We start from the raw sequence: 13,547 nt of genomic DNA, 5'->3' as shown, positions 1-13,547 counted from the left end.
TCACTCTGGCAATGTGGTGGTGGAAAGGCAGCAAGTCGTTTTGTTAGGATTTTCCTTAAGTGCAGCGCTAATCTGTAGGTATAAACAGTACCTTGAACAGTCTTTTTGAATGTCGTATCATTTAAAATAAAAATAATAATCCTGCGGTGGCAGGCTGTCACTTGCACAAAATGGTCCCAATGCCAGCGTTTAAAAGCAGAACTCATGATTCGTGTTGGGATTTTCTGGCATTTACAATTACTGGTCAAGGGCCTCCTTCTGCTAGATGCTGTAGAAGCGTACTGAAGAGGTGGTTCCTATTCTGAAGAGCTTAGTAAATAGATTTATTTTGTTTTGTTTAGGCTAGGAAGCTTGTGAAAGCTTCCGTATGCTTTCTAGAGTCCTATAAATTGGCTTTACTTACTGGCACTTTATTTTAAGTGTCATTTTTCATGCACTACACTACTACTGTAGTTGAGTACTTTGGAGGATTGAAATTGGAGTCTGTGCTGTGTAAACAGATAGGTGTGGCAGGCACCTTCTGTTTTGCGACTTTTTCCTTGGGGCTTAGCAAAGCCTGGATTTGTTCTTGGTAGGGGTGCTGGGAAGTGTGCCTTTTCTCCAAATACTGCAGAGCCAGGTGGGCACGAAGGTTGGAGTTCCAGTCCAACTGAGTGGTAGCCTTCTTTTACTTTGTGTCTTTTGGACCTGTGAACCGAGTGCATATATGTATTTTTTTAATTAAAGAAATGATGAGCAATAAGTCAACTCTCAGTTGACTCTTCCTCCCTCCCCCAACATCCAATTCAGATTGCATATAGGGAAACTGAGGCTGACAGATGTTAACTTCATGGCATGCGAGCACACAAGAATTTTCTGAAAAGAGAATAAAATTTGTTGTTTTATTGGATCCTGGATCTTCATTCCTGATTTTCTGATTTTGAGTCACTTGTCTTGACAAGTCACTTGTCTAGAAAGAAGAGGGTTAAAAGAAAGAAAAGATACGGCAGACAATCTTTTTTTTTTTCACACATCGCTAGATTACATTGATTTTCCTAAAATGTGGTTCACTTCTTGCATCTAAAGTCTGTTTCACTAGAAGATTCTGAGCACCTGTTATTCAGTTTAGTGAATTTAAAATGATGCAGGATAAAGTTAGCTTCAGAACTACTTTTTTAGTAGGAATTAAAAACAAGAACATGAGTTTACTCTTGCATCTTAAAAAAATACTTTTTTTTTTTTTTTTTTTACAAAAACATTTGGGCAGAATTAGCTTGACATTGGACATTGGTACTTTTTTACTTTGCAAGGCTTTGGTTTAAAGCAAGACATAGGCTATTTAGTAACGAATGTGCAAAATAGTTTTCACTACTAAATGTGATATTTCAGAAAAATAAGCTTTCTCTAAAATTGTGCTTTCCTCTCAGATACAATAATTATATGCGTGTGTATACATATATAAGAAACCTGAAAGAGGCATTTGTAAGGTTGGCTTGCTATTTCAGAAGAGCACGTGCACGAGCCACCTTCCGTTGCACGTAGTGCTGACTGTTGAAGGATGATCTCCTGGCTGGTCAGTACATAGACTAGAACGTGGTAGTTTATTTCTGCTCTCACCACTCAGCATATCCTGATTTTTTTTTATTAATAGGGGAAAACCAGATTGTGGAAAAAAAAATGAGGATAAAAAAGAAGGAAACAGAGGCGTTTGGTTTCCCTCACGGCCTGCTTTTAAAACCTTTAGTCTTCCTTATCCTTTTTGTCAGCAGGCCTCACAGATTTAGAGCATTTGCCCCACTTCCATCAAAGCTTTGAGAGGGATGCCTGGCACAGCTTGGAAGCAGCTTGACAGTCAACAGCTGAGGAGTCGGATGTGAGCCCAGCTACTGCAGCTGGGAAGATGGCTCCAGATTCAGCATCTGGGTCACGTCAGCTGCCAAACGTGCTCCATCTATGGTCATCCTTGCTGCTGGCACAGTTGGGGAGAAAAAGGGAGCACAGCGAACTTTACAGAAAGGGTTGAAAGTGGAATCCTAATTGAACTGGAGAAGAATGCTCTGCTTGGGGGACTTACGGAGTATAAAGTGCAAGAGGCAGCAGTAAAGTTTGATCCAAAGAGGAATTAAGCGTGGTTTAGAAGTTCAAATTTGGCTATGGTCTAAAAAATGAAATACTCTCCATTGATGGCACTGAGCACAATACTACTTGTGCGTGGGACAACAGTGACATATGCCTGTTTGCTGAGTGCAGACGTCCTGAAGTCTTAAATCCGAGTCTGTTTGCAAAAATTATTGAGCCCCTTCTCTTGCTGTAGAAGACTAATTTTATTAGAAGATACAAATATCAACTTTCAGTATGGACGTGAATGTAGAATAGACACGTGGATGCCTTCTAAATCGTGTGGATCACAGTAGAAATGATCACAGGTTGTTGCTTCCTCCATCCTCTGTTGGGGGGACTTGCAGAGAACATCACCTGGGAGAGTTTAGTTGGGAAAACAGCACTGCCCTATAATTTATTGTATGTTAACTGTCTCTTGATATAGTTTAGCCCCTGGAAATGAGTAGCTGCCTTGCAGTGAGTAGCCCAGCTCTGTCCAGATGGGAGCTTTGTGAGCCTATGCCTTATTTTACACAGTAGGAAGAAGTGCTGACAGAGCAACTAGAGGAAACAACGTGAAAAGGTATCCTTTTTCTTTCCTAGACAAGTGGGATTTTTTCCTGGACCATTTGAGCCAAGGGTTTTGGAGTGTCAATGCAGATGTCCTTCAGAAACCAGTTGTTACAAGTGGCAGGCTATTGACAAGACTGGAGTTAACTCCAGCACCTAGCAGTGGATCTTCACCTCTGCCAGAGTCCAGAGCTCCAACAGTGAACCAAACCTCTGCGAAACATGGCTTGAAATCGAGATTCAGACTTCTTGTTTTGTTTTCGTTTATTTCTCAGTGCCCTGTTTGGTTCTTCTCACAATGTTTGTTCTGTGGTTAAGGCTCTTTTCCCGCTTTCAGGTACCTCTGAAAGCTTGAGGTTTGTCAATCAATCTCTTCAGTAGCTATAAATTACTAGCTGTTTATCAGTCTGGAGAAGAACAAGCAAAAATCTTTGTATGCAGCTAAGTGCAGAGATATGATTGTCAGGTTAAATCTGTACTTGCTGTTAGAATTAGAAGGGAATTTGAAAACTAGACGTTTTAAGTGTTCCTGCCCAGACAGTTGTCCTGTTTTGAAAAGGTCCTGTGCATTCCTGGCTGTGCCAGCCTTTGGTCAGTAAAGCTTGTGTCCATTTGGATAGATGGATGGCTGATGGTTATTGCAAATGTTCATACTAATGATTTTTATTAAGCAATCAGCACATAATTGCCAAAATTTAATGCATGCCTGTCATTCCTCCATCCAGAGAGAGCCACTTTGCAGTAGAAAGCAGCTTTAGAGATGTGGGTGAACCAGAAGCAGTCTTTGTCGTTTGCGGTGACCAATGTTCCTTAAAAGCTTGTGCTGACGTTTTTGGAGCTGAGTTTTCAGACGAGGCAGAGCGGCAGTAGTCTTCTTGCCCCTGTAGCTATGGTACAGCTGGCTTTACTTTTCTAACGAGTACCACAGCAGCGATTCACAACTCAGTATTTTTATTCACTACAGTTTGCAACCACGTGAGCAATTATGAAACTGATCTGAATGATTCCTATTTCTCTGTGCTTTTTGGAAGAGCTGAGAACAGCAACAAAAGCAGATGCTGTGAGTACTTTTGAGAGCTAGATCTTTTCTGTTATGTGTTCTTCAGTAGCTTTTCCTGTTGTTCATAGCCAGAGGGAAGCGGCATGTAGCCTTCTGCTGAATTTTGTTAGAGAAGGGTTAAGTAGAGGCACAATCTGGTAATTTAAAAAAATCATCAAAGATGATTTGTAGAAAGATCTCTGTTGAATTTGATGATATTCTCAAAAGTTCATGATAAAACTGAAATTCCCTTTTATGTACCATTTTCTTACCCACTGTATTTCCCCATTTATAAATGCAGTGCTATGCAGAGTATGAAATTAAACGTACATGTTCACAGAATCTCAGAACGGTATGTAATGAGGTCTGGGGTTGTTACTGATATTATATTAATCAGATTTAGGTTTTTATGCCCACAGAGCAGCTTTGCACTTGTTCAGTTTCTGCTTCTGTTTTATTCCCTTAGAGGTTTTCTGTTTTATTTTCTGTATATTGCAAATAACTCACAGCAATGCATTCTTTGCACAGAAACCAGCACCATAAAGCTGTGGAAGCAGGCTGGATTTTTTTGGTTGCTTCTGGGGTAGGAACAATACAAAGCCCCAAACCTAGTTATTAAAGGAGCCCTTTCTTTTGCCGTGCGGATGCCTTTTTGCATAAGGCATCAATATGAGGCATGATGCCAGGTTTTGTTTCCAGCCTTGGTCAGATGCTGTAGGTTGGCCAGGGCACAGGAGGATATTTTAGCACGAGGCTTTTGCTTGGCGGGCACTAAGGAACTTGTCGCTTACTTTGGCTGTTTCAGGCTGCCAGATAACAGGATTTTTTCCGAGCCTGTTGTTCACTGCTGCTTTGTTTGGTGCATCTCTGTCCTGCCTGGTAACAGCTTCTGCTATTCTGGTCCCGTTTTTCTGCCAGCAACCACTTCTAGGGTGGTTTTCTGTAAATGCACAAACCCTTACAGTATTTGCTAGTTAAAGAATGCAAAATTTTTGTCATTAGCAACCTAAACCCCCCATTTGGAGTCTTGGCTTCAGCAACAAAAATCTTGTGGATTAACCACTTTCACCAGCAAGAGGCTTTCTGACGAGCTGTGGGAAGAAGTGTATGCTTGGTGGTAGGTCTACAGTAAACAGCTGGAATTTACATGTGGCGAATTAGCACCAAGTAACCCCCCCCCCCTTTTTTTTTTGCTTAATTATTCTTGCATCGTCAAATGAATCTATTAAATGTTTGTGCAACAGAAATTGGTAAAACCACACATTTACAATAAGTGGGTTCTTGATTGTGCACAGACTGAGATTTGTCTGCTCTGCTGCTGGCAGGGTCTGTGTAAGTAACTTAACGATCTGCGACCTGAGGAAGGGAGTGCTCTGTTCCCTGACTCCTCCTCCCCATGCGGTGATGCCCTGAGCTGGATTGAAGCACTCCAGCCACTGGAAGCACTTGCTTACACTCTGAATCTTCAACTACTTCACATTAACTTTGCGACCTGCTGTTTTGAGTCCTACAAAGCTGCAAACATAAGCAGGTGTAAGATATACTGCATTTGTATTTCATAGGGCTTTTTAATTGTTGGTTTTCTCTAAAGAGCTTGTAAAAGGTAAAATGTTTCTGACACGTATTTCTCTGAAGACAACAGGAGGACTAATGGGTTCCTTTCAGCTGATGTTGCAGTTTTTTTTTTTTCTTTGCAATTTAGGGTGAGATTTCTGAAAGCCTTTTGTTTCAGTTGGAAGCCCAGTGATGTTTTCGAGAATGTCTAAGCAGATGAGGCATCTAGTTTCCAGTGATTTTTCTTTTGAGCACTGAAATGCCTCTCAGAACTTCAAGAAGTATTTATTTAAGAGTCTGATCTTGGGGGTCTTGGTTTTATTTAAATCTTGAACTTAATCCTCAAAAGAATGTGGAATACTAGAAGAGAACTGGCGTGGATTTCTATGACGTTTCCCCACCCCACCCCTGCCCTAGTTGTTGAGAGAATGTAAAAGAAACCAGCAATTTTCGGCCTTTTCCTCCTCTGTTTGCTGCTTATCTACTTGCTTGAACAGAGTCAGTTACAGGAACAGAACTCCTCTTAGGCTGCTAATTAATAATTTCAGACAGTAGCAATCAGAACTTGCATCTAACAGTCAGAAAAAATACTTCCTCCTGATTTCTTCACTTTCTTTTGAGCCAAAGGGTTTGTCACTACTCCTAATGGATTAATTTCAGGATGCTATTATGAAGCATCAGAGGGAAAGCCGCAAAAGTTAAGCACGCAAATAATGTTTTAAGTGCCTAAAAAAGTTTGTGTAAGTGTTGTTTGAAGAAAGAGTGTGGGTAAAGTAGGCTACAGAGGGGTAAATGCTTCACTGAGAGCTGATTTGCATGAGGCTGTAGGTTCTGAATCACAGTCAGGGTGCTTTTGGGGAAATGGCAGTGTCTGTGAAGAGAGATCTATGATAAGCATTTAAACAGCTTACTTTAGGAGACAAGATACTGAAGTTAATTCCTTCAGCACTAGAGATGAGGTTTTTTAAAGTGGTAAAATTTCCTTTTAAAAATGAGAGATAATACGAGAGTGGGGAAAAAGATGCTGTTAATTTCACAGAAGTGGTTTTCCTGATACCATCTCCTTTTTTTTTTAATTTATTTTTTTAAACAAAAACATTAATTGGGACTGAGGAGGAAGTGTTTCTCTTTCTTAGAGACATTGCATTTTATTTTTGGCTAAGGCTAAAAGCTATTGTTGACACTAAACTGGCAAATTATGAACTGAAGCCAGTATTGTTACTTGGATCTAAATTTGTAAGAAGGTTCAGTTGTCTTAGAATAAAAATTGAGTGTGTAGTTTACCTCAAGACCGGCGTTACACTCCACAAAAGTATTTGACAGATTTGTAGCTGAAAAAAATTGTTTAGCTGATTGGCATGTGGCATTTAAAATAGCATGTTTGTGGAAGGGAAGAATAACGGTAAATAGTGAGAAATAGAGAATCATAGAATATACTGAGTTAGAAGGGTCCCAGAAGGATCATCAGGTCCAACTCCTGGCTCCACACAGAACCACCCCAACATTAGACCGTGTGTCTGAGAGCGTTGTCCAAGGGCTCCTTGAGCTCCGGCAGGCTTGGTGCTATGACCACATCCCTGGGGAGCCTGTCCCAGTGCCCAACCACCTCTCGGTGCAGAACCTTTCCCTAACCCCCAGCCTGACCCTCCCCTGTCCCAGCTCCATGCCGTTCCCTCGGGTCCTGTCGCTGTCCCCAGAGAGCAGAGCTCAGCGCCTGCCCCTCCGCTCCCCTCATGAGGGAGCTGCAGGCCGCCATGAGGCCTCCCCTCAGCCTGCTCTGCTCTGGGAGGAACAAACCAAGGGACCTCAGCTGCTCCTCATGCCTCGTCCTTCAAACCCTTCACCCACCTTAGCTGCCCTCCTTTGACACTCTCTAACAGATTTATGCCCTTCTGTTACTGTGGCACCCAAAACCTCACACAGTGCTCGAGGTGAGGCCGCACAGCGCAGAGCAGAGCGGGACAATCCCTCCCCTCACCCAGCCGGCAGCGCTGGGCCTGAAGCCCAGATCCCTCTCTGCGGGGCTGCTCTCCAGCCTCCTGTCCCCCAGTCTGTACGTAAGGCCAGGGTTGCCCTGTCCCGGCTGCAGAATTCATCAAGGCCTCTCTGCAAGGTCTTTCTACCCTCAAGAGAGCCAACAGCTCCTCCCCATTTAGTGCTGTCCCCAAACTTACTCAGTATACCTTCAAGTCCTGCATCCAAGTAATTTATGAAAGCATTAATGAGAACTGGTCCTAAAATACGTCAAATGATCGTATGGTAGACATGATCTTCACCTGCAGGTTCAATGCTTTTTGGCAAAGGACAGAGCTTTTCTTCAGTGGCAGCTAACATTACAAGGAGGAGAGCTTCCAGCGAAGACTGTAATTTTGAAAAATAGTTGTTATTATGTTTTTAGGGAATAACTGTTGCAATGACAGATAAGACTAGGCATAGGTATGGCTGGTATTGGCTTGACTTAGAATTTTGTTTTAAGTCATGTGGGAGTAGCACAAGCCAGCTAGCGCTTAGCTTAGTTTGCAACTGATATGTATCGAAACTGTGAATTAGTTTAAATTTGCTAAAATTGAATTGTCAGTCTAAACAGAGAGTCCATGCAGCAGTTTATCCTGCTTGAAGTGTAGCAGTTTGCTAAGGCTTGCTTGCTTATGGAACTAGCTTTTTTCTTTTTTTATTTTAAACTAATATTCCACATAAGTTTTGGCTACTGGCAGGGAAGGAAAGATGTTTTCTCTGTTTTGTGCAGGGGAGGAAGTTATTTTGGAGATGCTGCTGGATCGGCTGAGGGGTAGGGAAAGAGGTAACAAAATTTGAACTTTGACATGGCAGCTGGAAACCTAGCATTTGTTAAAGGATTTTAGATACCTGTAGCTAGAACTGATTTCAAGATGTGAATTAACAAGGACATCAGTCAGCCCCAACTGTGTTTGGTCCAAAGATCTTTGTGGATTTTCCTGTCCTGTTTAAGATTTGTCACATCTATAAATCACACAAATTAGCCAAGTATTGGCAGTAGTGCCTACCAAAAAAATGTATTAATACAGTAAAGGTGCAGGTGAAAACGTGCTGCCTGGTCTTTAGTGTTCAGCAGTCATAGTAGTAATAGGTAGCAGTCACTGATGTTACATTTATCCCATTCTTTTCTGCTAGGTGTTATTTCTGCTTAGTTACAACCCGCAATCAAAGTATGTCTCTTCACACTTCCCTGGGTTCATGGAAGAGTAATGCTACAACAGAAAATACATTAGGGGAAATACTTAAATCCACAGCCGTAATCTTACTCTGTTCTCTTACTGTTCCCTAAGTTGTTACCATTGCCTCTAAAAGTGAGGTAACTCCCAAACAAAAATGATGGCAGGTTAAGCTAGCGAGACAGCTGTTGAAGTTAGGTGATCTGAAGAATCCTTTGAATGTAGGGTTATTAATATAATATACTCCATGTTTATGTAAGTGTGTGGTAGCAGTTATAACTACCTCTTTAGTGCAGTTGTATGCATCTCATTTATGATATTCTATAATTCTTCCATCTGCAGTTTATATAGGTATATATAATCATATCTGATCCTCACAATGTATCTGTGAGCTAAGGGAGTGCCATTCCTAGAATAAATTTGAGGAACAGATATGCAAGGAATTTTTTTCTTAAACTGACTTGAAAATAGTCTTTTTTATCTATTCTGTCATCAAATGGTATTTATTTCCAAACTGGACTGGATGAAGATACAGAATAGGTGTTAGACCTGTGCTAGATTTGAAGTCCATCTCTTTATGTGCGTGGGAAACAGAGCATCAGGTCACTGGAACGGAAAGACTGCTTCCCAGTGGAAGAAGGCACTCAGCGGTGCTGTTCTGTCAGCAGAGAAGTCCCAGCTGCCCATGAAGATCGGGCAGGAGCAGAGCAAAAGATGAGAGAAAAGTGGGAGGACAGAGAAACCATAGAGCAGGAGTGAAATGGAATGGACCAGAAGAAAGAGAGAATCGAGTGCCTAGATATTGAGAAATCTGTTTGCCATTCTATTTCAGTAAGTAATTTCAGCAAATTTACACTTAAAAAAAAAAAAAATCACAGAGTAACTGATTGAGAGTACCAGCATAGGCAGAATGAGAAAGCTTAGTGGTTAACTGAGTGGTGTGAGTGGTGTTAGTTCTGAGTCATGCAGTTACACCAGGCTCACACAAATGGAAACTTTTAAGCCATATGTCAAAATGTGCCTTACAAAATCTGAACCTTCATACGGTGACTACAAACACTGATTGTTAAATCTGTTGAGGGACCTTGGGTTAAGATGCTTTCACTATGAATTCTTTCGGGACATTGTGTTAAAAAGTTGGGTCGAGTTTGAGCTAGCAGGTTTTTTACAGGCCTGAAAAAAAAGCAGTGGCCAGTCTGTGTTTCCTCAGGCACAGTTTGTTTGCAAATACAATTACTACCTGTATAATTTAGGATTGCGGGGGAGAGGAAGAAGTTACTACTGGTGATTTTATTCATGGCAAAATAAAACAGGTGTCACAGGAGGAGAGAATAAGGAAACATATTTCATGGTAGCAAAAGAAGCAACTAGATTTTAAGAATCTTGTCCATCTCAGGCTTTGAAACTTTGTATGAATCAAGCATTGTAGCCACTGTCATGCTCTGGTGCATCCTGTCTCCTCTTTTGTTAGCCAGCACCTCACCTTCACAGGCAAGTTCTGGGAAAAACTAACCCTTACGTAGCGTGTTGCTTTGTCAGGATCTGAGTCCTTGTTTCTGTGGCTTTTTCTCTTTGAAGAAGACACAGCTGGTACTACCGCAGTGTAATTAATATCCTGCAGGACTTTTCAGTCAGTTTTCATGGCTGTGGGAAGTCAGTCCAAAGAGTTGCTTCTCTGAGTAAGTGTCTTGACCATCTTTAAGTTGTGGAGTATGTTATTTTTCTTATTCTGCTGAAGATTTTATTTTGTCACCGTTACCTTTTCGAGGCACAGTGAATAGGGTAGACCAGTTTCTTGGGCGAGTTGCTCTTCTGGTATTTGATAGATGGAAGTTTTACTTCTAATTCTCCTGGCATAAATTCATACTTTGATCCAGAGACTCTCTTCCTGGCCTGTCACGTAGAGAAATGAGAGTGTTCAGGCACTTTCTAGGTTGCTGGCTTCCTCTCAGAATTTCTGTTTACAGCAGGCCGTTTCCCTGTTGGAGCTGTTCTTCTTTTGGCTACCTCCCTTGTTAGCCCAGCAGTTGTGTCACTGACCTGACTTAGGAGCGATGTGCTCATAGCTGGCGGCCTGCTGGCAATCGGTTTGCGGAGCAGCTCCTTCCCCTGGTAATGTTCTTCTTGGTGCTGTGCTCTTAGCTGGAGGGGAGGCTGCCTGACCCCGTGGCCCCCTCGTGAGTGCCAGGGAGCAAACTGCAATTACGTTATTAGAGGGGCTGCTGGGCACTTCTCAGTCTCCGCAGTGTCCCTCGTTTTCTGCCTGTCTTGCTTTAGCGTAATTAGCTGCTGCGTAGATCAGAGCGGGAGGCCATCAGAAAACAGGGGCTGGTTGCTTCAAAGCCTTGTGTGCTGCAGAGCTTTCAAAGGAGTGCGGATGGCTGATGCTCTGGATTCTGCTCTCGTACAGCCTTGAACAATCCTCCAGCTCCCACATTCCCTGCAGATTCACCTAACCAGCAAGGTACCTAGCTAACTAACTTACTGCCTTTTCTATTTATTAACGCAAAGCGGAAGCTATAACAGCAGATAAATCTCTAGAGCTGGGGAGTCCCTGTATGCATAACTAGTGAATCTGTCATCACTTGCTGTATAACAAGCCGAAGTTAGCCCGGGGCGTTGTTCTTTTATATAACAAAGGGGAAATGGCTCTGGTCCAGGTGATCCAGAAGCCCGAGGAGCCAGATCATCCGGTGGTGTTGGCCTGATTAGCCATAAATAATTCTGGCCCTGCTGCCCTGTTCTGGGTCTTTCCCCTTTGCTGTTTTCTTCAGTGAGAGGAGGGGGGGGACGCGTGTTTCCTAGCTAGCAGGGCATCTTCTGTGTTTATGAGCGGGAATACCTGTACCGGGATCTGTGCAGAGCCGTCTTTGGGGCGTGCCAGGCATGCAGTGCGCGGCACAGAGTGTGGAGGGAGAGACTGGGTTTATAACCACCTCTGCAGAAGCATTTGTATAGTTAGGTTGGCCACTTGACAGGAACGTTTAAATCCTTTAAGATGTTTTCTGTGCAAAATGAGTGGTTTTTGTCTCCTTAGGCACCCAAGAGAGAAATGGTTAAATGCTAAATTGCTCATCAGGAGTTTAGATGCTGGTTTTGAGTCTCACCTGGAATAACTTACTCAGTATGTCAAGGGTTTAAGCCTGGTTTTACTGCCAGTCTAACACCGTCATCACTAGGCCGTCTTTACCAGCTCCTGTGCCTCGTGGACAGGCTGGTGCAGCACGGGGAGGGCTCAGGTCTGTTGGATTTCGGTATGGCAGGGACAGATGCAGGGCAGGAGCAGACCCTGACCCGAATCACAGAGGGTATTCCAGGACAGCGTGGTTAGCCTCCTCCAGGTGCTCTCAGGGCAGCACCCGACGCCTTGTCTGTTAGTTAACCTTCTCCATAGCTGCTGTTATGTGAAAGGTCTTTGATCTGTGAATGAGTCCAACACATGGCGCTTGCTCATTGTATGGTAACAGCAGAGGTGTTATTTTTAGCTCCCAAATTCTTTTTCTCCTTTTGCTATTATTGCCGAAGGACCTTTCAACCCTAGGACAGGCAACCTGACTACGGATTGTACTTGGGATACCGTGCTACCTAAGGCTAATGCTTCTATTGGGAACTTTTTTTTTTTTCCCTAAAATGGGTAAGTGGCTTTTAAAATAGCCTTAAAAAAATAAAATTGCAAACAACTAAAGTAGCTGTGTTTCTAAAGAGGACTGTTATCTTTGGAACATGTCACTTACAGAACTCGCTGCAGTAATCCTTAATTTAAAACAATTCCTACACTAAAGTATTTGCTTTTTCCTCTTTGTTTATTTATTTATTTTTTAAAAGGGCAAAAAACAACCCCCAAAACAAACCCCAAACAGGTTTCCAGCAAAAGCTGGGCTAACTGACAAGAATGGAAATAAAGCCAGGTCTTGCAAAACTCCAGTACGTAGTCGCTGTTCTTTGAGAGGACTTTTGTCCTGCTGTCTGAAAGCATTCCTTTGCTGGGTCACTTTTAAAAAAAAATTTTAAGTAATCACCAGTTGCTAGAAATAAACATTGCAGGGACTGATACGCTGGTCGCATTCTTACAATTGCGTTTGTGTGCAGTGCACGCTGGTTTAAAAGGAAGCTGTTATATAACATTTTTAATTATGAAATTTCTTCTTATGCAACAGAGTTTAAGGGTCAGCTACAAACAGCCTGACCATGAAGCTTCCTTCGGGATTAATGCACCTGTGTCACTGCTCGTGGCTTGAGCTTGACTCAGGCCAGTCCTACACCACACAAGGTTCAAGATGCAAGGTATGCTGATTTAGTTTACAGTCCATAACGTTTCTTTTGCAGTGGTGCTCACAAACCATTGGAATAATTTACCCATGGCTACAGTGGCTTTTTTTCTTTTCCCCCATGTGAAGTCCTTTAGCAGAAGTCAGGCAGCTGTATCTGTTTGTCAGAGCTGTGAAATACCAGTCCGTGAACAAAAGGGGAAAGGTAGCAGTGAAGTTGCTGGTAGTCTGGGGCTGGACAGACTCAAACGCTTGTGCTTTCAGGTTTGAAGAGCGCAGAGGAGCTGCTTGCTATCGCAGGAATGCCTCGTGGGCACCACCAGCAGCAGGCAGGCCGTGCTGCTGCTCTGGGTCTGGCAGTGTGAAACCAGGCCCTCAGCAGCTGATCGTGCAGCTGGCTCCAGTCCCTGATTGCTGGAGAATTTACAGGGCCATAAGAAATAAAAGCGTAGGCTCCTGCCCCTTATGTGGGCATGGATGGCATCCAGAAGGAAGGGAATCGATCATCGGCTTCAAACCAGTGAGATTTTAATAGGAAACTGAATGTAGAGGGAGCAACCACAGAGCCTGCTACTCCCAGTTGAGCCAGTTCTAACTGAGAAGCATAAGGGAGCGCTGGGCCTGCTAATTCCTTACTCCTGGGATGAAAACAAAAGATTTCTGCTCCCTTTAGGAAGAAGAAAGTTCCACACCTTCCAAATTGACTCAGCTTCAGGTGAGCAAGCAGCCAAACGCATTGCATTTCCTTCAAGGGGCCCCTCAGCCAAAAGCCCGCAGCCTTAGAAGTGTCTGCACTTTTGGGGGCTCGCAGCTCCTTTCTAGGGATTCAGCTCCTTCAAGTGTGAG

This window comes from Anser anser, assembly GCF_964211835.1.
Source record: "Anser anser genome assembly, chromosome: 4".
In the NCBI taxonomy this organism is placed as follows: Eukaryota; Metazoa; Chordata; class Aves; order Anseriformes; family Anatidae; genus Anser; species Anser anser.
The sequence above is the reverse complement of the archived record's forward strand: the minus strand, read 5'-3'. Positions refer to the sequence as shown.